The following is a 22,257-nucleotide window of genomic DNA, read 5'->3' as shown; positions in this document are numbered from 1 at the left end:
GCCTTCAAAGAATGATGGTGGTTGCTTAACTCGGCAGTAAGAAGCTACACCTCAACCGACTTGACATCTCAGAACCAATTTCAGATATGTTCGAGAACCAGCTCAAAACAAATCCAGTTCGACTCAAACTCAACCATGAGCAGCATGTTTCCAGTTAACACTTTCAAGCCAGATTTCAATTCCACGACGGAAGATATTCGTCTCACAAAATTTGGCGAAAGGGGCCATCATTCATTTAAAGGAAATTTACAGCATAGCTTAAGTCAAGAAAAGTTGTCTGTCAACAAACAACTTTCCAATTTCATTCAGAGTCTATTTCAACTTCGCAGCGAAGAAAATTGGACTCGAAACGACACAATTAGCTCGAGAGTGGATTTCAACTTCACGACGAAGGATATCTAGCTCAAGGCCAAACTTTACAACGAATGAGTCATCCATGGTTTCAACTTCATGACGAAGGGAATCGTGTCCACCCACAACATACAATACTTGGAAAGATATTCAAGTCAGGGCTCAACTTCACAACGAAGGGGCCATCTACGATTTCAACTCCATGACGGAGGATATCGTACCTACACACCCACGATTTCAACTCTACAACGGAGGATATCGCGCCATTTGAGGCTCAACTTCACGACGAAGGGGCTTCCCAATTCAGAGCCAATTTCAACTTCACAGCGAGGGATATTGGACTCCAGATAACACAAGTTCAACTTCACGACGAAGGGACCGCTGGTTGTCAATAAACAATTTCCCAATTTCAACTTCACAACGAAGGATATTGGACTCCAGACAATGCAAGTTCAACTTCACGACGAAGGGACCGCTGGTTTTCAATAAACAATTTCCCAATTTCAGAGCCAATTTCAACTTCACAACGAAGGATATTGGACTCCAGACAACGCAAGTTCAACTTCACGACGAAGGGACCGCTGGTTGTCAATAAACAATTTCCTAATTTCAGAGCCAATTTCAACTTCACAACGAATGATATTGGACTCCAGACAACATAAGTTCAACTTCACGGCGAAGGGACCGTTGGTTGTTAATAAACAATTTCCCAATTTCAACTTCACAACGAAGGATATTGGACTCCAGACAACGCAAGTTCAACTTCACAACGAAGGGACTGCTGGTTGTCAATAAACAATTTCCCAATCTCAGAGCCAATTGCAACTTCACAGCGAAGGATATTGGACTCGAGGCAACACAAGTTCAACTTCACAACGAAGGGACGGCTGGTTGTCAACAAACAATTTCCCAGTTCCAGAGCCAATTTCAACTTCACGGTGGAGGATATTGGACTTGGAACAATACAACTTACTTGGATTTCAACTTCACGACGAAGGATATCCAATTACAGGCTCAACTTCACGAAGAAGGGGCCACCCGCGATTTCAACTACACGACAAAGGGAATCGTGCACAAAAGCAACATCCATTTTTAGATTGGATTTCAACTTCACGACGAAGGATATTCAATTCAAAGAAGGAGTGTCTGCCAATAAACTTTCCAGTTTCAGAGTCAATTTCAACTTCACGGCAAAGAATATTGGCCTCAAAACAACACAACTTGCATTGGATTTCAAACTTCACGACGAAGGGGCCATATGTCATACACAACTTCACAACGAAGGATATCATACCCTAACAGATTGACCCAACTTCACGAAGAATGAGTCATCTATAGCACTACAACACCAAATTCTTCAGGTCAAGTTTCACCTTCACGGCGAAGTATCTTGAGCCAGAAGACGATTCAGAGGCCACTCACCAAAAGACCTTCGAGTTCGATTACACTCAGCTCAAAGGCACCATCATTTGCAGCATAGCTTAAGTCGAGAAGGGCTATCTACCAACCAAAGACCTTCGAGTTCGATTACATTCAACTCAGAGGCAAATCGAATTTACAGCATAACTCAAGGCGAGAAGGGCTATCTGTCAACAAAAACTAACGAGTTTGATTTCATTCAGCTCGATAACAGTGAGGAACTACTTTCTGGAAGAATTTTCAAGCCGAAATCTTTAAACCGAGAAGAAGACAAAGACCCAATTCCAGGAAGCCCAATCACATTTGAGAGGATCGAACAAAAACTTGTTGTCTTTTTAGTCTTTGCCCTATCCTTGTTAATACAAGAATGTGCAAAGAGGGGCAGCTGTAGACACCCATTTTTGTCTGGGTTTTAAAAAGATATGTATTTATTATTATTATTATTATTATTATTATTATTATTAATATTTTAATTTTTTTTTGCAGGTCCGTGTGTAAAACCCCCCACTATCCCATTAACCCCATTATCACCACTCTCGCACGTCTCTTCAACAGTTTTCTTAATTTTCTCTCAAACATGAGAGTGAGAATCTTTATCAGGGGGCCTGCCTATTTATTTAAGGCAACTTTAGATTGGAGGCACAGGGAGAAAATGACTCGATAGGCATCTAAACCCAGCTGAAAAGCAAGCAAGAGATAGAGACAAAGGGGAAGCAACCAAGCCGCTGTCTCTCTTTTGACCAACCTCGCACGCATCGCTTTCGGTCTCGGTGCGGCCGCCAGTATCCTTGGCGCTTTCACGTACACCGTTGACGGTGGTCAAAGAGCTGTTGGAAGGGAGGTCTTGAAGGACGTGGTTGCACAGTTCAATGCAGATCAGCTTCTCACCGAGAGTCCCCAAGGTCAAGACCACGAGAACATGCTGAAGCAAAAGATGTTGGTGCTTGAAGGGAAGGACTGTATCATTTTCTGGGCAGCTTGGGTCTTCAACTGCAGAGTGGAATAGCGTCGAAATTGTTTGTTTGTGTTGTTCTCATATTCTTCATTATGGATCGTTTGTTCAGTTTCGTTAATTGTTTGCATATATCATTTTTGAGGATGGTGAAAATCCCATATTCCTTGCTCCGGCTCATCACTCGAAGTTGCCCACCAATTGTTATAAACGGGGGTCACCGTTATGGTCGAGGTCGATGGAAGCGACGGGAGCAATAACAAAGAAACAATGCAAATATTGAATCTGCTACGCCTGCTGGTAGTCATTCTGCTGAACTTGAATCCCACTGTGTTGCTGCCCCGGAGATTAATTCATCAGGGAACTCCGAGAATTGGATGGTGTTGTCGATTTCCGTGGAAGCACCTGTGCCACGCTTTAATCATGCATCTACCGTTGTTGGGAACAAAATGATCGTGGTTGGTGGTGAATTTGTGAACGAAATTTTAGATGATGTGCAGGTTCTTAATTTCAATACTTTTTCTTGGACCATGGCATCATCAAAGCTTTACTTATCACCTAGTAATCTTCCACTTAAAATTCCTTCATGCAAAGGCCACGTTCTGGTTTCATGGGGAAAGAAAACCCTCTTGGTTGGAGCCCAAGCTAACACTGTAAATGAAAAACTTTCAACATATTTTTTATTTTTTAACATCCTTTTTTATTTTTTATTTTTTATTTTTTATTTTTTTTTATTATTATTTATTTATTTTTTAGTTGATATTTTTTTTATTTACCATCTAACATTTTTTATTTTCCAGTAGTAATTTCAACCAATCAAAGGTAATTATCTGAATCGATGTTTTAAATTTTAATTTTTAGTTTTCGCAATCAAAGACAACCGACAAATTAATTGGTACCGAAAGGGCAGTTCAAGGGTGCTAATCCTTCCTTGACCGTAACCGACTCCTGAACCCGACACGTTTCTGGCAAGACGCAGATCAGGTAAGATGGTGTCCGACCCACCTAAATTCGTTTCAAAGTGGTCGGTGGCGACTTCAATTCATTTAATCCAAGTCGAAGCCCAATTCCGGGGCCCAACCGAAAGACGGTTCCGACACTAGGACTATGAGGATTTTACTGTTCTTGTCAACAGTTTCGTCATTGTATGTTAGGGTGATAGGTTCTTCTTCTTCACATGTCAACTCTTAATACAATCCCTCTTTTCTTTTTTTTCTTTTTCCTTTTTCCATTCAACTACATTTCATGTTTTTATTAATATAATTTATTTGTATATAACTATTTACTCATCTGTTTGGCAGTTTGGATGATTTTCTCTGCTAGTTAAGACTCTAAGATTCTATATGTTTGTTTTATGTTGAATATGGCTTTCCCTTTTGTTGATGTTTTTAATTATACTGAGTTTTAGTAGTTTAGACACTTATTTTCGTCCAGGGCTTTTTTTTTCATATAGCATAGTATACATAATAATTTCAAATATATTTTTAAAAATATATAATATAGAGTTTTTGGAAACTTATTTTTGAAAATGTATAATATATAGTTTTTTAAAAAATAGTTTTGAAAACATATAATATATGGTTTTTAAAAAAATTTAAAACGTATAATATATGGTTTTAAAAACATTTTTCAAAATGTTTAATTTATGTTTTTTAATATAGTTTTGAAAACATATTTTGAAAATGTATATATAGTTTTTAAATATTCTTTGAAGAATATATAATATATAATTTTCGAAAACATATTATTTTTGAAAATATAATATATTATATAGTTTTTTCCTTTTAATATATATATATATATATTAAGCTTATTATTATTTTATATATTACATTATTTTTATTTTTATTTTTATTTTTATTTTTAGGATCCAAGTCCAGTTCGATAAAAAGGTCCAAAGGTCTAAGTCCAAGACCTAACCGGACGGTGGTCGGCCATCGGGGCCGGTTGGACTGGAAGGAGATGATTGAGAGAGTTTAGGGGGTAACTTTGTTGAGAATGAGTTTGAAAATGGGTTTTTGGGCATTTATATACCAGGACCTTTGTATAATTAATAGATACGTTAATTATTTTTACAGTTCCTCAAAGTTTGATGCGTAATTCTTTTTGGTCACCTATTGTGATTTTGCCTCTGAATTTCAATTAATTCAATTTAGTCTCTGTTTAAATTTCTTATATTTTGCAAATTGACCCTCCTAACTTTTTATTTTTCTTGCAGCTTTCAAAGAATATCAATTTGGTCCCTAATTTCAAATTTTTTCAGAGTTAAATCCTTTTAATTTAAAGTTTTTTTATTTCTTAATTTAATCTTGTTTTGTTTTTATAGTGAAAATTGATTTGATTCATTATTTTTTAGAGTCAATTTTAAACTCTTCAATGGTAAGTAATCTGGATCGAACTTTTTAAATTTTAATTTGAATTTAATTTTTACCATTAAGACAATCGAAAAATTAAATTGGTACCGAAAGAGCAGTACAAGGGTGCTAATCTTTCCTTACCTGTAACCGACTTTCGAGCCCGACATATTTCTGGTAAAACGCATATCAGGTATGATGATAAATTGGGGTGTCCGGACAACCTAAATTTTTTTCTAAAAAAAATAAATGATTGATGGCAGCTCTAATATTTTTTATTTAAGTAGAAGCCCAATTTCGGGCCCACCAGAAGGACAGTTACGATAACTTGGCAACTCTACTGAGGACAGGTAAGTGAGTCAGACTAAAATTATTTTTTAGTTGTCTTCTTAAGTGAAAATTGTACGTTTAAATTTTAATTTAACTTTTTGATCCTTATTATTTACCTTTGATTATCATTTTACAAATAAATAGTTGTACTCATGTTTTTCTAATGATTTCAGCTTTTGAAAAATTCATCTCATACTCTATACCCGAGCTCCAAACCCTTTCTTAAGTGGAGGTGAAAGTGACGCCTTCATGGGAATTTATTCTCCCCATAGACCTAGCAAGTAACCTTCGGGATTCATATACCTTATATCTTCATGTGAATTTATTCTCAGTACATACATAAGAGAATGTATCCTCTCGAGTTTAACTCGGTCCACATAAGCTTGTAATGGGCTTAGAACTGAGGGTCTAGCAAGCCCAAAGGGGCACCAAAAAGGAGAACTCGGATACCTTTTTAGAACAGGAGACTGCAAGGAATTAGAGCCCACCTCGAAACTTCATTTCAAACCCTATGATGCTTGAGTTATTTCCTGTTTTATTTTCTTTTCAAAGCATGCGAACTAGAAAAATATGCGGTTATGACTTCTTAAAAATTAACATGCGGGATAGAAATCACGTCCGAGTAAAAATAAAAGCATGTCGGGTAGATATCATGTGGGTTAGGAATTTTTTTATTATGATTTTGATTGCTATTTTTATCTTACTAACTTGTTTCCCTTTTAATTTTTGTTTTCTTTTATTTGTTTCATTCGCATCATTTTAAAGAGGTGATTGATCCACACAAAAATGTTCGTTAAACGTAAATAATTTGCATTAATGGGCAAAGGGGTTGTAATGCAAGAGGTGAAAAATGCAGAGGTCCGACTATGGTCAGAGATGACTTAGAAGGAAAAGGGAGACAGTATGCAAGACAGCTATGTGTTAGATCTGGTTGGTTATGCTTCTGTCAACCTTAAGCAGAACGATGTTTAAGAATTGCGGAGCATTTGGGACAGCTAGAAAAATAAACATAAAAGAAAATTATGCCATAGGTATGGTGATATCGCGCTTCTACTCTATGTCAAGACAGATAAGCCCCTAATTCGAGCCTTAGTACAATTCTGGAATCCGGGTTACAACTGTTTTACATTTAATTAAGAAAACATGGTTCCCACAATCGAAGTGTATACTACTTTACTACATTGTGAAATAATCAAAATGGATCGGTTCTGCACCAAGCACATCAAAAGTCTTCCTTTCAAGAATGGGTTGGCAAAGGTTGCAGGGGTAGATGAAAAGTGGGTAACTAATGAAGAATCTTTCAAATTAATGGAAGGTGATAGACCCTTTTGCACTAAGTATCTACGGCTTGGTTATCTTCCCAAAAACTTTGGGATACATCGAGGCGGCTGTGGTGGAACTATTTGAACGACTCCCGAAGCGAGTGAATCCGGCACCAGCAATATTAGTTGAAACTTTTCGTTCACTCAACCATTGTAGAAAGACTGGGGGAGGAAGATTTATAGGGTGTACACACCTTCTTCAGGTCTGGATCTATAGTCACTTCTAGAAGACTGACAGGATTTCTTACCGCCGATTCAGCACCACTTACTCTCATTTAGGGGAATTCCTTAAACTGAAATGACAAGAAGGTATCCTAAAGGAAAAATGGATAAAAGTATCCATGCACCTTCAAGATAAGGACATTGTCTGGACAGCTCATTGGTTAACCCATAGTGACATCCTTTATCGATGTGGAGACTCAGAAATCATAACGTTACTTTGATTATGAGGAGGAGTCGGATATTCTCCACTTTTGGCACTTCTACAGTATGGGGCCTGCCAGTTTGTCCCAACTACACATGGAATATTTGGATCAAAATTTGCATACCATGAGGACAACTACAAGAAGAATGTCAAATATGTAGCTGAGTCATGGAAGAAGATATTCCGTACCAGATCGTGAAAGTTAGGAAAGAATGACACCATTCCCGTACCAGATCGTGAAGATACTCAGACCATGGAAGAGCATCCTAAACCAGTTCCCTCCAAATTAGAGATAGCAAAGTAAAAATTCAAAGCTGAAAAGGAAGAGTTGAAACAAATGCTAAGGGAACTCGAGGTTAAAAGATTCCAGTGGAAGTTAGATTCTGATACTCAGAATGATCGGGTAGACAGATTAGAAAAAGAACATAAGAAAGTCTGTTTTGAATTGGAAAATTTAAGAAAGGGATATCAAGAGCAGGTCCAGAATAATTCAAGTTTGAAACGATCTTCCGAATACTGGAAAGGTGAAGCCAACAACCTAAAAATGAAGTTTGAAAGACAATATGAAAAGGAGACACTGAAAGAACAGCTAAAGACTTCCCATAGACGTTTGTTAGAAAGCCAACACCAAAACAAACAATTAAAGACTAAAATAGCTGATCTGGAGAGGACTCTTCAAAGACAGCGAGAACAGGATGGCAAAACCATAGCTGAGTTGGAGGCCATTATGGACAAGGTTAAAAAAAAGCAAGTGAGCCTCAGATAGTTCCCTTTGATGGAGGATTTTAATGGCGTTTTTGTTGGGAGCAAGCTCAACAAAACGTGAAAGCCAGAGATATGATCATTCAAGACTTCTTAGAGCAAGTACAGAAAGCGGCACATCACCTGCATGATTTGGCCAGATAAGTTGGAGTAGTCTGACAAGGTATTCAGCTGGTGACAGATGAAGGAATAAGACTTGTCAACCTGTTAGAAGTTGTTTGGGGTCTAGAAGACTTAGTCAGAATGTACCTTTGAAATGTTTTTAGTCTCTTAAGAAATAACATTTTTGTCCCAATAAAAATTATTTATAATAACAGACGTACTTTTGGATCAGTGCCTCGAAAATTTCATGCATCATGCATTTTTACATACTTTGCATTCGTTATTTTTCCCTTTATTTCTTTACATTCACATTAACTAACAGAAAATGTCTCATCAAAAAAGGGAACAAACACTGGACATACCACCCCAAGCATTGGACACACCTCATCCACATAATACACGTTCAAAGAAGAAGAAAATGGAAGTTAAGATTGCTCAACTTGAAGAGAACATGCTGAGATTACAAAGGGATCTTGAAGAAAAAATAAATCAGAATAATCAAAGTACTTTGGAATCAATTACTAAAAGCCAAAAATATTGGGTTAATCAAATTGTCGAAAAGTTATTCGGCTTGAATCATGTAAGTACTCCTGGGGCAGGGACATCTGAAGGAGTAACTGTGCCACCTACCCCGCAGGTGGTTATCTCACCAAGAATCCTACCGGGACTTCAAGGGAACTTATCCGCTATAAAAGTACAAACCTTGTCTTCTGTTAAAGTACAAAATATTGTATCCAATCCTCAGAATAATTTGGATGACTACCATGTAACGGATTTTGATAAAGACAACAAGTCAAAGAAAATGGAGGAAAAAATCAAGCAGCTGGAAGATCAGATGAAAAGAGTTAAAGGGGACAACGACTATTATGGAGTTGATGCCTTGGAGTTAAGCTTAGTCCCACATTTGATCATTCCTCCAAAATTTAAAGTCCCAGACTTCGAAAAGTTCGATACGAATAGTTTCCCTTCAGCTCACATTATCATGTTCTGTCGAAAGATAAAAGGACATGTAGGAAATGATTAACTCTTGATTCACTTCTTCAAGGAGAGTTTGTCAGGTTCAGCTATCAGGTGGTACAATTAGTTAAACATCTCGCACATACAAACATGTAAAGATCTTGTCAAGTCATTCTTGAAACAGTACAAGCACGTAAATGATATGAGACCAGATCATGTTATGCTATAAGGCATGAAGAATAAACATAACGAAAGTTTCAGGAAATATGCATAGAGATGAAGGGATTTAGCTGTGCAAGTTCATCCACCTTTGGGTGAGAATAAAACCAGAAATCTCTTTGTACAAACACTGAGGGCTCCTTACTTCGGGCACCTGGTTACAATCACATCTGGAAATTTTTCTAAATTTGTTATGGTCGGGGAAATGATAGAAATGGAAATAAAAAAAGGCAAGATCGAAGGAGAAGAGTAAAGCAAGAAACTTTCTATGAATAAGAGGGATTTAGAGATCAACAACTATAACGCCAATAAAGGTGTTACAATCTCTAACCCAAAATCAACTGCATATGTACCGTCAGGTACTTCTAGGAACGTAGGAAAGAAAGAGAAAAAGAACATTTCAATCATATTCCCATGACTTACAAAGAACTTTATCAACAACTCTTTGACACTCATGTAGTGTCACCATATCCGGTAGAACCTATGAAGTCCCCATACCCCAGGTGGTATGATAAGAACGAATATTGGTAATATCACGGCGTTGTTCCAGAGCACACTATTGAGAACTACCTCGCATTCAAGATGATCGTATAGAGAATGCGAAACAAGAATTTTATCCACTTCAACAACTCAGGAGCACCAAATGTTACACAAAATCCTTTGCCTAATCATCAAGAGGTTGGAATTAATGCAATCACTGAAGAGAAAGGCAGGAAAGTTAAAACCAATATTTCTAAAGTAAAGACTCCTTTGGCTTGGGTGTGGAGAAAAATGGTGAAGGCATGATTTCTTGCACCACATCCCGATGCAATAGAGGATACAGGCAGCAGTTATTGCTGCTATCATAACGAAAAGGGACATGATGTGTAAAAATGTCTAGAGTTTAGAGCCATGATCCAGCTAATGATGGACAGAAAAGAGTTTGAATGTTATGAAGATAACAAGCACACTCCGGAAATAGACATCTATAAAACCAGAGAAGTATCTGATTAAGGATATGATGCGAGACACAATTTGATAATCACCCCTAAGGTGCAGCCGATAGAAAAGGCACCAACAAAGGTAGTGATCGTAGCACCCATACCTTTTCCCTATAAAGACAATTGGAAAGTGCATTGGAAATACAATTTCCAAGTGAGAACTATGAAAAAAGGTGCCCATGAAGTGGGGCATGCTATTGGAAGTGGGAAGTGTTATTACAAGAAAGTTCATCCACACCAGATACTTCTTGAGTCATTCAAGAGAGATGGACCAGTGGTTAATAAACCTATTAAAGTGGATGAAGCAGTGGAGTTTCTAAAATTCCTAAAGCATAGTGAATACAGTGTTGTGGAGTAACTATACAATTTCCAAGCACGTATTTTGATGTTGGCACTACTACTGAATTCGGAGGCACGTAGAGATGCACTACTGAAGGTATGGAATCAGACCTTTGTACCACAAGACATACCAGTCAAAAAGTTAGAAAGCTGGTCAACAACATTCAGGCTGACAATCTTATCTCATTTTCTGATGATGGATCTCATCCGAAGGAAGAGGTTGGGCTAAAGCATTGTACATTACAACTCACTACAAGGGACATGTCTTGCCAAGTGTGTTAATTGACAATGGGTTTGCTCTAATGTAATGCCTCTGGTCACTTTGAAAAAACTACCAATGGATACCTCCCATATACGAGTATGCCAGAGTGTGGTTCGAGCATTTTACGGGACAAAGAGAGAGGTAATCAGTAAGATTGAAGTATCCCTAACCATTGGGCCTGCCACTTACAAAATCAAATTCCTGGTGATAGACATTATGCCTTCCTACAACTGCCTTTTAGGAAGGCCATGGATACACCAAGCTGGGGCGGTGCCATCAACACTTCACCAGAAAGTGAAGTTTGTCATTGATGGAACCATTATCATCATCAACGCTGAGGAAGATATAGTAGCAAGTGTGACCACTGATGTCCCATACATTGAGGTGGATGAAGACGCTTTAGAATGTCCATTCCATTCTTTGGAATTTGTAAATACAATATTTTTGGTTGAAGGTTGAAGGATCTATAGGCCTAGGTTCTCGAGTGCACCAATATAGAGCTAAAACAAACCATGGGAAAAGGTGCTAAGATAGGAAAAAGATTTGGAAGTCTTTTTCAGGGAAGAATTGATCTTGTTTTTGCCATCACAAAGCTAGATCAATTTGGTCTAGGGTTTCAGCCCAATCACCAATAGAAAAGGAAAGAAATTTGGAAGTGCCGAGAAAGAAGATTGGCAAGATTGACTGAGGATGAAATTCAGTGGCAACCAATAATATTCCTTCCTCTTCAAGATATATTTAGATCTGGTGGCTATGTGTTTGAAACAACCTTACTAGACTTGGAGGTTGCTTCGAAAGACTTGAGCATCAATGTCATAACAACGAACAACACTAAAGACACTGATAGATCTAAAATTCATCTGTTATCGCCAGGGTTCGTGCATAACAACTGGATGACTGAAGAATTACCTGTGGTTTTCAAATTTCTTTCGGAGTAATACTCAAACTTTCCCTATTTTTTTAAACCCTGGGCAATAGGTGAACTTTTGTAAGGGTTAATAAATTGTTTTTATTCATATTCAATAAAAGATACATTTTCTTTTTTTGCAAACATTTTTTCCTTCTTCATTTCCTTTTATTTTTTATTTAATTTTTCTTCATTCTGTGTGGGATACCTTCTCGTATATACATATATCTCTTCTTCTCTCCCTTTCAGGTCCTCAGATATTAATGATGCAGACAATGATGATTCTATCCCGGAGGTGGATTTTGAGCATCTCAGTTGTCTTGAGGAAATTGATAAATTTGAATGAAGAAGAGTGAAACTTACGTTCCTAATTATTAAGAATGGTGGAGAAAGAAGACAAAAAAATTCTGCCACATGAGGAGAAAATCAAGGTCTTGAATATGGGCAAGAAAGAGGAAAAAATGAAGTTAAAATTGGCACAACACTTTCATCAGAAGCAAGGCAAAACTTGATAAACTTGCTTCAGGAGTACAAAGACGTGTTTGCATGGTCGTATCAAGACATGCCTGGGCTAGACACGAATATGGTAGTCCACAATCTTCCCATCAAGCCAGAACGCAAATGCTCCTTAAAATAAAAGAAGAAGTCAAGAAACAGTTTGATGTTGGCTTTATTCAAGTGGCCAAGTATCCGGAATGGGTGGCTAACATAGTGTCGGTGCCAAAGAAGGATGGAAAACTATGCATGTGCATCGATTATCGAGACATCAATAAGGATACAACCAGATTAAAATGCATCTAGATTACATGGAGAAAACCACGTTCGTTACAATATGGGGAACATTTTGTTACAAGGTGATGGCTTTCGGATTAAAGAATGCTAGGGAAACATACCAAAGAGCTATGGTGACCTTATTTCATGACATGATGCATAAGGATATTGAAGTTTATATCAATGACATGATTGTCAAGGCAAAAATTGAAGATGAACATGTTGAGAATCTGAGAAAACTCTTCCAAAGATTGAGAAAGTTCCAGTTAAGACTGAATCCCAACAAGTGTACTTTCGGAGTAACATCTGGAAAGTTGTTAGGCTTCATTGTTAGCAGGAAAGATATTGAGGTTGATCTAGACAAAGTCAAGGCTATTCAGAACCTACCTTCCCCACGAACACAAAAAGAAGTTAGAGGTTTTCTGGGTAGACTAAACTACATTGCCCGGTTCATATCACAGTTAACAGACAAATATGACCCAATTTTTCATCTTCTTCAAAAGAAAAATTCTGGAACATGGTATGAGGACTGTCAGATTGCATTTGCGAAAATAAAAGAGTATTTATCTCGCACTCCTACCTTAATGTCTCTCATCCCGGGCAAACCTCTATTCTTTTATTTATCCATTTTTGAGAATTCGATAGGATGTGTCATGGGCTAATATGATGAGTCTGGAAGAAAAGAATAAGCCATTTACTACCTAAGCAAGAAGTTCATTGATTATGAGGTTAGATATTTACCCATTGAAAGAGTTTGATGCACTTTAGTCTGGGCTACATGAAGACTCAAACAATACATGTTGTACCACACCACTTGGTTGATCTCCAAGTTAGATCCGCTAAAGTACATGATGGGTGCGCCTGCTCTCTCTTGAAGGTTAGCCTGATGCCAGAAGTTATTATCTGAATTTGACATTGAATATGTGAGCCAAAAGGCTATGAACCACTAAACTTCATGTTCCCAAATGAAGATTTGATGGCCATATCTTTAGAAGAAGCAAGCGCCTCCACATGTGACACCTGGAAAATACATTTCGATGGTGTATCAAATGCATTAGGGTATGGCATTGGAGCTATCCTAGTCTCACCCAAAGGAAACTGTTATCTGTTCATTAATAAATTGAACTTCAACTGCACTAACAATATGGCAAAGTATGAAGCTTGTGTTTTAAGGATACGGGCTGCTATTGGGCATAACATAAAGACTTTAAGGGTATATGGAGATTTCGTCTTAGTAATCTATCAACTCCGAGGAGAGTGGGAGACAAAATATCTAAAGCTGGTGGAATACAGAAAGTTCATATTGTATCTACTTGAAGAGTTTGATGAAGTCACTTTCTATTACATGCCTAGGGAAGAAAATCAAATGGTCGATACCTTAGCTACCTTGGCAGCAACATTCAAGGCTGGTGGGGAGTCTGACATGATGCCAAACCTTGGTTCCACGACATCCTACAATAGAATAAGAATCAAATATATCCAGAAGAAGCAACCGAAACTAACAAAAGAATAATCAGAATGATGGAGGTTAGATATGTTACTGACGGAGAAATCTTATACAAGAAAAGTCATGATCAAGTCTTGTTAAGATGTGTAGATGCAGAAGAATCAAAAATGATATTGGAGGAGGTACATGACGGAGTTTGTGGAACTCATACAAATGGACATAGGATGGCAAGACAAGTTATGAGATGTGGATACTTCTGGTCCACATTGAAGAGTGACTACATCAACTATGCTAGAATATGTCATAAGTGTCAAATCTATAGGGATAAAATAAATGTTTCGTCTCACCCTCTTCACGTGATGATGACACCATGGCCTTTTTCTATGTGGGGCATGGATGTCATTGCACAAATCCATCCAAAACCTTCAAGTGGTCATCGGTTCATTCTTGTAGCAATTGACTATTTTACCAAATGGTTGGCACAAGACACTACCTTTTACTTTGTTTGCTTAACGAAATTCGGTACGAACTTCGACTGGGGCAACCCCATTTTCATTAGTATATGGGATAGAGGCAGTATTGCCCATTGAGGTAGAGATCCCATCACTTCGGGTTTTGTTAAAATTTAAACTAGATGATGCAGAATGGGTGCAAACTCGATATGGTCAACTAAACCTAATAGAAAAAAGAGGTTGAAAGCCATTCACACTGGTCAACTCTACAAAAAACGAATGATCCGAGCACACAACAAGAATGTGTGCCTGAGAGTATTCTAGGAATGAGATCTTGTACTGAAAAAGGTCTGGCCAATCCAATCCAAAAGGACTACAGATGAAAATATATGCCAAATTGGGAATGACCTTATGTCGTAAAAAAGTCCTTCTCCGGAAGAGCACTAATCTTGACTGAAATGGACGGGTCAAAACTACCTAATCCCTTTAATTCTGATGTAGTCAAGAAATATTTTGCTTAGGGTGAAAACTTGAATGGGCACCCTAAGTTGAATATAAAAAAAGTTTAGAGTGAAAACCCGAAAGGGCGCTCTAAATTGAAAAAGAAAAAAGAAAAATAAGAAAAAAAAAATAAGGTGGGTCCAAGATGAAAACCCGCAAAGGGCGTCTTGAAACTAAAGATGGATCCAAGTTGAAAATCTGAAAGGGTTGTTTGGATAATGATCCAAGATTCGTGCAGGGGAAAACTCTCGGATCAAGGTAGTAAAGCATCTTGGCATCCATGTTTTCTGTAGACTTAACAATTCGGAGGAATTTTGCACTTTCCCGAACTTTGCCACATCTTCGAAGTCTTCTTGACAAAAGTTGTACTTAAAAGTCATCTAACGATGTGTCATTTCAAAGGCATCTGCATTGTCAAGATCTAGGGCATCTACTTGTATTTCTTTGATGTATTGACTTTTCATAATGTTTGCCATGTATTCTTTGTTCTTTTTCTCATAAATAAATATGGTCATTTCTCTGGGGAAAAAATAATTCATTTCAAGCATCTTAGATTGAATTCAAATAAGAATATTTTATTAACTTTTGGAAAAGATTATTGTGTATTATTGCACAAAAATTTCCTAAACAATACAGGTGTTTGGAAGTCGATAAACGTTCTTGCACCATACTCGAGATAATAGATTCCAGTTTATTGATACGATATTGATTAAATCAAGACCAGAAGTAAAGGTTTTTCAAAACTCCCAGAGAGTATATCAGATCAAAACCCGTTGAAGATCAGAGGATACACAATCAAGAATCAGATATTCAAGATTGGCAAAAATCAAGAATCATCAAGAATGACAACAAGAGATTGATAGTTCTCTCTAAACCCTAAAATAACATATATTGCATATGCATTTTAGGCATACATAAGAACATTACATCCATAGCATCGCATATACGCATAATTTTGCAGATTTTTGTCGGAGTCAATTTCAAACTGAAAATATGCTCAAGATTAAAAATAATACATCCCATCCAAGTTAGATTTCAACTTCACAATAGAGGATATCTGGCTCAAGGCAAATTTATTTAATCTGGAATCAACTTCATGACGAAAAAGTCACCCACGATTTTAACTTCACAACTAAGGATATCGTTCCCAATAGATCGATTTAATTTCATAGCAAATGAGTCATTTGCAATAACAAGGAACTATCTCCCAACCTAATTTACAGCATACCTCAAGGATATAAGGGTTATCTGTCAATGAAAACTTCTGAGTTTGATTCCATTCAGCTCGAAGGCGTATCAACCGCATGGTTGCAGCAAGGAACTACTTTTCGGTCAAATTTTCAAATCGAGGTCTTTAAGCCAAAAAGAAGACCAAGGGTGACTATGATTTGGAAACAAGAAGTCATTGTCCAGTTCAGATTTCGGACTAGGTTTCAACTTCACATCGAAGGATATAATGCTCGAAGCATCCAAGATCGACTCAACTTCAGGGCGAAGGGGTCAACCACAATTCCTAATTCATGACAAAGGATATCGTGTTCAAAGATATCTCAAGTAATACGACTCCACAACATGAAGCCATTTCCTATTTTTAAGTAGAATTTCAACTCCGTGATGAAAGATATCGATAAGAGAATCAACAGACATTGAGTCGGATTTCAGTCACAGAGAAAGATATCAGACTCACAGGGGAAAATTCGCTTTTGGACCCTCTTCTTACCGAAACGAAAATTTATGTCCTTTTATCTTTGACCTATTTTCGTTACACGATAAATGGGCAAAGAGGGGTAGCTGTAGACACTTATTTTCGTTTGGGGGCCTTTTTTCATATAGCTTAATATACATAATAATTTCAAATATAGTTTTTAAAAATATATAATATATAGTTTTTGGAAACTTATTTTTGAAAACGTATAATATATAGTTTTTTAAAAATAGTTTTGAAAACGTATAATATATGGTTTTAAAAACATTTTTAAAACGTATAATATATGTTTTTGAATATATTTTTGAAAACGTATAATCTATAGTTTTAAAAACATTTTTGAAAAAACATATATATATATATAATATAATTTTGAAAATATATTTTGAAAACGTATTTATAGTTTTTAAATATTCTTGGAAGAATATATAATATATAATTTTCGAAAAAATATTATTTTTGAAAGTATAATATATTATATAGTTTTTTTCCTTTTAAAAAATATATATATTAAGCTTATTATTATTTTATATATTATTTTATTATTAATTTTATTTTTATTTTTAGGGACTAAGTTCAGTCCGATAAAAAAGGTATAAAGGTCTAAATCCAAGGCCTAACCGGGTAGCCTGACCCAGCAGACTCGATTCAAAGCCCAAATCGAATTAGGGTTTCGTACTAAGCAAAAGGCACCACACGAAGAAGCAAATAGCATGTGTGAAGGCCACACGCCAACGTGGTTACCAACCGACCGAGATTCCCGACCAAACGACCGGGATTGAACCATCCCTCCTAACTTTTTATTTTTTCTTGTAGCTTTTAAATAATATCAATTTGATCCCTGATTTCAAAATTTTTCCAGTTAAATCCTTTTAATTTAAAGTTTTTTTATTTCTTAATCTAATCTTGATTTGTTTTGATAGTGAACACTAATTTGATTCATTATTTTTTAGGGTTAATTTTAAACTCTTCAATGGTAAGTAATCCAGATCGAATTTTTAAAATTTTAATTTGACTTTTAATTTTGTGCCATTAAGACAACCAAAAAATTAAATTGGTACCGAAAGGGCAGTACAAGGGTGCTAATCCTTCCTTGACTGTAACCGACTCCCGAACCCGACATATTTCTGGTAAAACACATATCAGGAAAGATGATAAATTGGGGTGTCCGGTCAACCTAAATTTTTTTTTCTAAAAAAATAAATGATTTGTGGCGGCTCTAATATTTTTATTTAAGTTGAAGCTCAATTTCGGGTCTACCCGAAGGACGGTTACGACAAGTAGTAACTAGTAACTGCACAAAAATAAAATTGTCAATTTATGCAGGAGAGAAGTATGAGCTTGCTAAGAAAATCAAGAAGATAAAGCTTATCAATCACCGCTTGTTGGAAGATCGGTATGTTTACAGAAAACTAAAGTTTTTAATCCTCAAAGTACAATAAATTTCAAACCTTTCAGTCCATTTTTGATGATAGCTGGAAAACTGGAATGCTTTTTCTTTTTGTGGGATGAAGCAACTAACTTTTCTGTTGTTGTTTAACTTTGCATTCTTTTTTATGCAGTTTAAGAGTGGGAAATTCTTTCAGAAGCTAATTATAGCAAGAGGTAAGGTCTTCCATGAGAATGTTATACATGTTTCTCTATATCAAACCCATCGTGCAGTAGCTAAGGTGTCTTGATTCTCATTTATACAAAAAGAAGGTATATGCTATTACTGAAATATATGATATTCTCTTCCTCTCAACAGTGTTTATGAGTTAGAGATAATGGAAGTTGAAGCCAAAGCTTCTGACGAAGAGGCTGAAGAAACTACATTGAAGCACTCTGGGCAACAGAGTATGAATAGGAGCCCTCACAATATGAGAGCTGGAATGCTCAGTTCCCATGAATTACTCCCAACTGTTGAAGGGTTAACTTCGACTATGCCCAAACATTCACCAAATATCAAGGAAGTTTTAGTGACACCTGGGAAGTCTCACCCTGGCACAAGCGTCAATAATGTTTCATCTACTAAGCTAGCTCAACAAGGTAACAGAAGCCCAAATTCTACAAATATGGATAATTACTTGGAATCTACCCCTAAGAGCTCCTTGTTATCCAATCAGATGTTCACTGGTATAAGTTACTCAAGGATAACATCCAGCAAATCTTCAAGAACTTCTACGCTTCTAAATTTATCTAGGGAGGAATCTGGAAACAATAGTGACTCTCCTCAAGCTATGAAAATCAAGGATGTATCTGATGTTTCTTCCTCTAAAATGCAGCAACCAGAGGAAAGAAGTGGTTCTTGTTTCGATAGATCTCCATGGAAAGGAAGTGATATGTGCCATGACAAGGACTCAGCTGGTATATTGACTCAGAAAAGAGCTTTGGAACTTTCCGGTAATAGCTCTAAATCACAAAAGATGAGCAATGCAAAAGTTTCTGTAATGGGCAATGCACTTGATACTGAACAATGGGAACTGAGATCCATCGGTGATCAGCCGCAGATTAATGACTACTTGTAGACACCTGTTTTTGTTCGGGTCGAAAAAATATTATTAAATACTATTGTTATTATTATTATTACTATTATTATTAATTATTATCTAACACTACCCACTATCATAACATTAAAATAATCTAACCTACTCCACTATACCCACCATATCTCATCATTATCCACAAAAAATGAACCCATAAAATCGCATGCAATAATCGGTGGAAGAGGGTGAATTCGGTGAAGAAACAAAATAGAGAAAAAAATATATAAAGGAAAAAGAAAAAAAAGGTTCTTTAATTCTGTAGGATTTTCATCGGCGATAGGGATCTTTGATCAACAATCCGAACGGTGAAAGGTTGCACAAGGCCAATACGAACAACATGCATCAGGACAATAGGACGGCGGAGGGCGGTAGATCAGAGAAAAGAGAGCCGAACAATTTTTGGCCTTTTTACTATGAACAGAGTCGATTCATGCAAAACTGACCCCAGATTCAAGATGAGGAGGGCAAGAAGGATTTCCTGGTGAAATTTGGCAACCATCGGCCACTGGTAAAGGTGGTGGCGCGACGACGGCAAGCGGTGCCGACGACGACGGAGCGGGCGGTCAGTGGAGGTAACCCACCGACGATTGGTCGATTTTCTAAAGAGAAAGGAGACTCTCTCTCTAAAAGTAATTTAAAAACAAATGAAATGAAAATTAAAAAAAAAGTTTGTTATTTATAGAAAACTTTATGGGGAGATTGCACTTTAAATCTCCTAAGTTTGGCTTGTTTTGAAAAATGGTCACGCATGGACGTTTTCATAGTTTACCCATTTTTGATGTATGTTATGTATTTTTGGTTTAAATTATGTTTATTCCTTGTACTTTTATTTTAATATATGAATCTCTGTGTTTTTATCTATTTCAGTTTTGGCACTTAGGATTAATTATTTTTAATTTAGTCACTGATGTCATATCTCCTATTTTATTTATTTCTGGTTTTGATACTTTACTTTCTGTAATTTTTTTAGTCACTTAAGTTTCTGTTTTTTCTATTTTTGTCCTTTAAGTTTCTATTTTTGTTGTTTTAGTTTTTTTTAACTTGTTGTTTATGCTATTTTAATCTTTAAGTTCATGTTTTTACTAGATCTCTTGTCGAGTAAAAAGATTTCTTTTAAAACAAATAATTCGAATCAAATTAATCACACTTTAATAAATGGATCATGTTTTAACTTGATATTTGATTTAGGATTTCCACCATTACAACAACGTGTAAGCAAAACAGTACCAATTTGGGCGCTGTGGGGTGCTAATCCTTCTCTACGTGTAACTGACTCCCGAACCCATTTTAATCGAATCTTTGGTAAACACATACCAGCTTTTGTCTTAAAAATGATTTTTCTTAAAATTGTTTTTAAAAGAGATTTTTAGGTATTCGACATACCTAACCCAAAGGTTGATGGCGACTCTTTTCAATTTTATCCAATTTAATTCAAAATCACTATTTTCCATAATTAAAAGTCATATCCGTTTTTTAAAATAACATTTAATTGTTTCACCTAAAAATGGTTATGTCAGCTTGGCGACTCTGCTTAGGACTTTTTTAGAGAGTCAAGTTGTAAGTTGCTTACACATTGTCGTTTGGTGGAAATATTGAGTTCGAGTCTTTAGTTGACTTATGATCCATTTATTGAAGTTTTTAATTGCTTCAATTTTTATTGTCATACTAACTTTTGAATCTTTGTTTTCAGAAGTGTTCATGTTTCTCTCGAGAGTTTTTTTTTCTTTAAGAGTCAAAGGTAGGTACGTTCCTCCTCACACACATCACGTTCATTTGCATAACATGATCTCTAGACACGAGCTTTGATCCAAGTAAGTCGGGTGAATGCTTTACTCTCATAAGAATTTATTCTTCGTATGATTTTTAGCAAATAACCCATGGGATACTTACTTTATACCTTCGTAGGGATTTATTCCTCGTATGGGTATAAGGCAGTGAATCCCCTCAAATTGAACTCGTTTCATTTGAAACCTGTAATGGGTGAGGATCGAGGGTTTGGTAGCCCAAAGGGGCACCGACATCAAGGATAATTCGAGTACTTTTTTCCTGATAGAGTTGTAACCATGCACATAGTAAGCCGTAGAACGGTCACCCTAGGTATAGTCATATCGAACCTCTGTCCGTCAGTAGGTACCCAAAATAGGTGTACACAAAGGAGGAACGTTTCTGAACCTTTCCTTTTTTGCTTTAAATTATGTTGAATAACAACATGCGAACTAGATACCATGCGGTTAGGATTAATTTCTTAAAAAAATAATTTTGGGTAGATAGCATGTCTGGGTAGGAATGTTATTTAATTAAAGCATGTTCGGGTAGATATCATGACGGGGTAGGTGTTATATTCATCTTTGAATAACATTTTTAGTTGTATCGATTGACTTACTTGTACTAACTAATTTCTTTTGTTTTGTTTGTGTACATTGACTTATTTCTTTCTTTTTTTTTGTATCATTTTTCATCCTTCCATTGCATTTGCATTGTCATAACATAATGCAAAATTATTGATATGCAAGGGGATACTCAAGTGGAAATTTTCTCCAAGAAGATATAAAAGTTTTCGATCAAGCGGTCGCACATACAGACATGCACCGAGGGGTAAAAGGAGTTTAGAGTACAAAATGAGAATTGCTCGAAGATCGTGCAGCATTCGAGACTTAAATGATGATACACTGATCAGAGGAGTAATACAACAGTAGATTCTTATCTACTATCATTTCATTGCTAGTTATCAAGGATTGAAGCACTAACTTTTGCACCCACAGTATATTAACAAAGTTAGGTTGAAGAGCACTTGAGGGGCATCATTTTCAAGGATGAATATCCAAAACAAACCAGTGATCCACTTCAGACTCAACCATCTAAGCGAAGGCATGTCTGTAAAGTAGATTGTCTTGTAACGTGAAAGTTTTTATCACTGGTGAAAATTGTTCTACGATATCCATCATTGGGATTAATATTTTTGCATATGCATTTGCATCTTTTCATTTTGCATCTGCATTTCATTTTTAAACATTTTCATAAAAAAAACATGGAGTTAATTCATGAAGGATTCTATAAAGTGGTCATAACCACGTGACACCACATAAAAGCAAGAAGCTGAAATCAGTACAGTGGGAGCTTGTTTAGTTAGTTGTAAGACTAAACCTTCTAGGATGATCTGGAAAACATTCCCCATA

General features: G+C 36.4%; 1 pseudogene; it reads left to right on the top strand.

Moving 5' to 3' along the window:
* Positions 1 to 12,603: 12,603 nt before the first annotated feature.
* The window catches only part of LOC120192957, a 31,108-nt pseudogene continuing 21,454 nt past the window's right edge, over positions 12,604 to 22,257 (top strand).

The sequence above is a fragment of the Hibiscus syriacus genome, unplaced genomic scaffold, assembly GCF_006381635.1.
Source record: "Hibiscus syriacus cultivar Baekdansim isolate YM2019G1 unplaced genomic scaffold, ASM638163v2 tig00116984_pilon, whole genome shotgun sequence".
NCBI classification, from domain to species: Eukaryota; Viridiplantae; Streptophyta; class Magnoliopsida; order Malvales; family Malvaceae; genus Hibiscus; species Hibiscus syriacus.
This window is presented reverse-complemented; position numbering and strand designations above follow the sequence as displayed.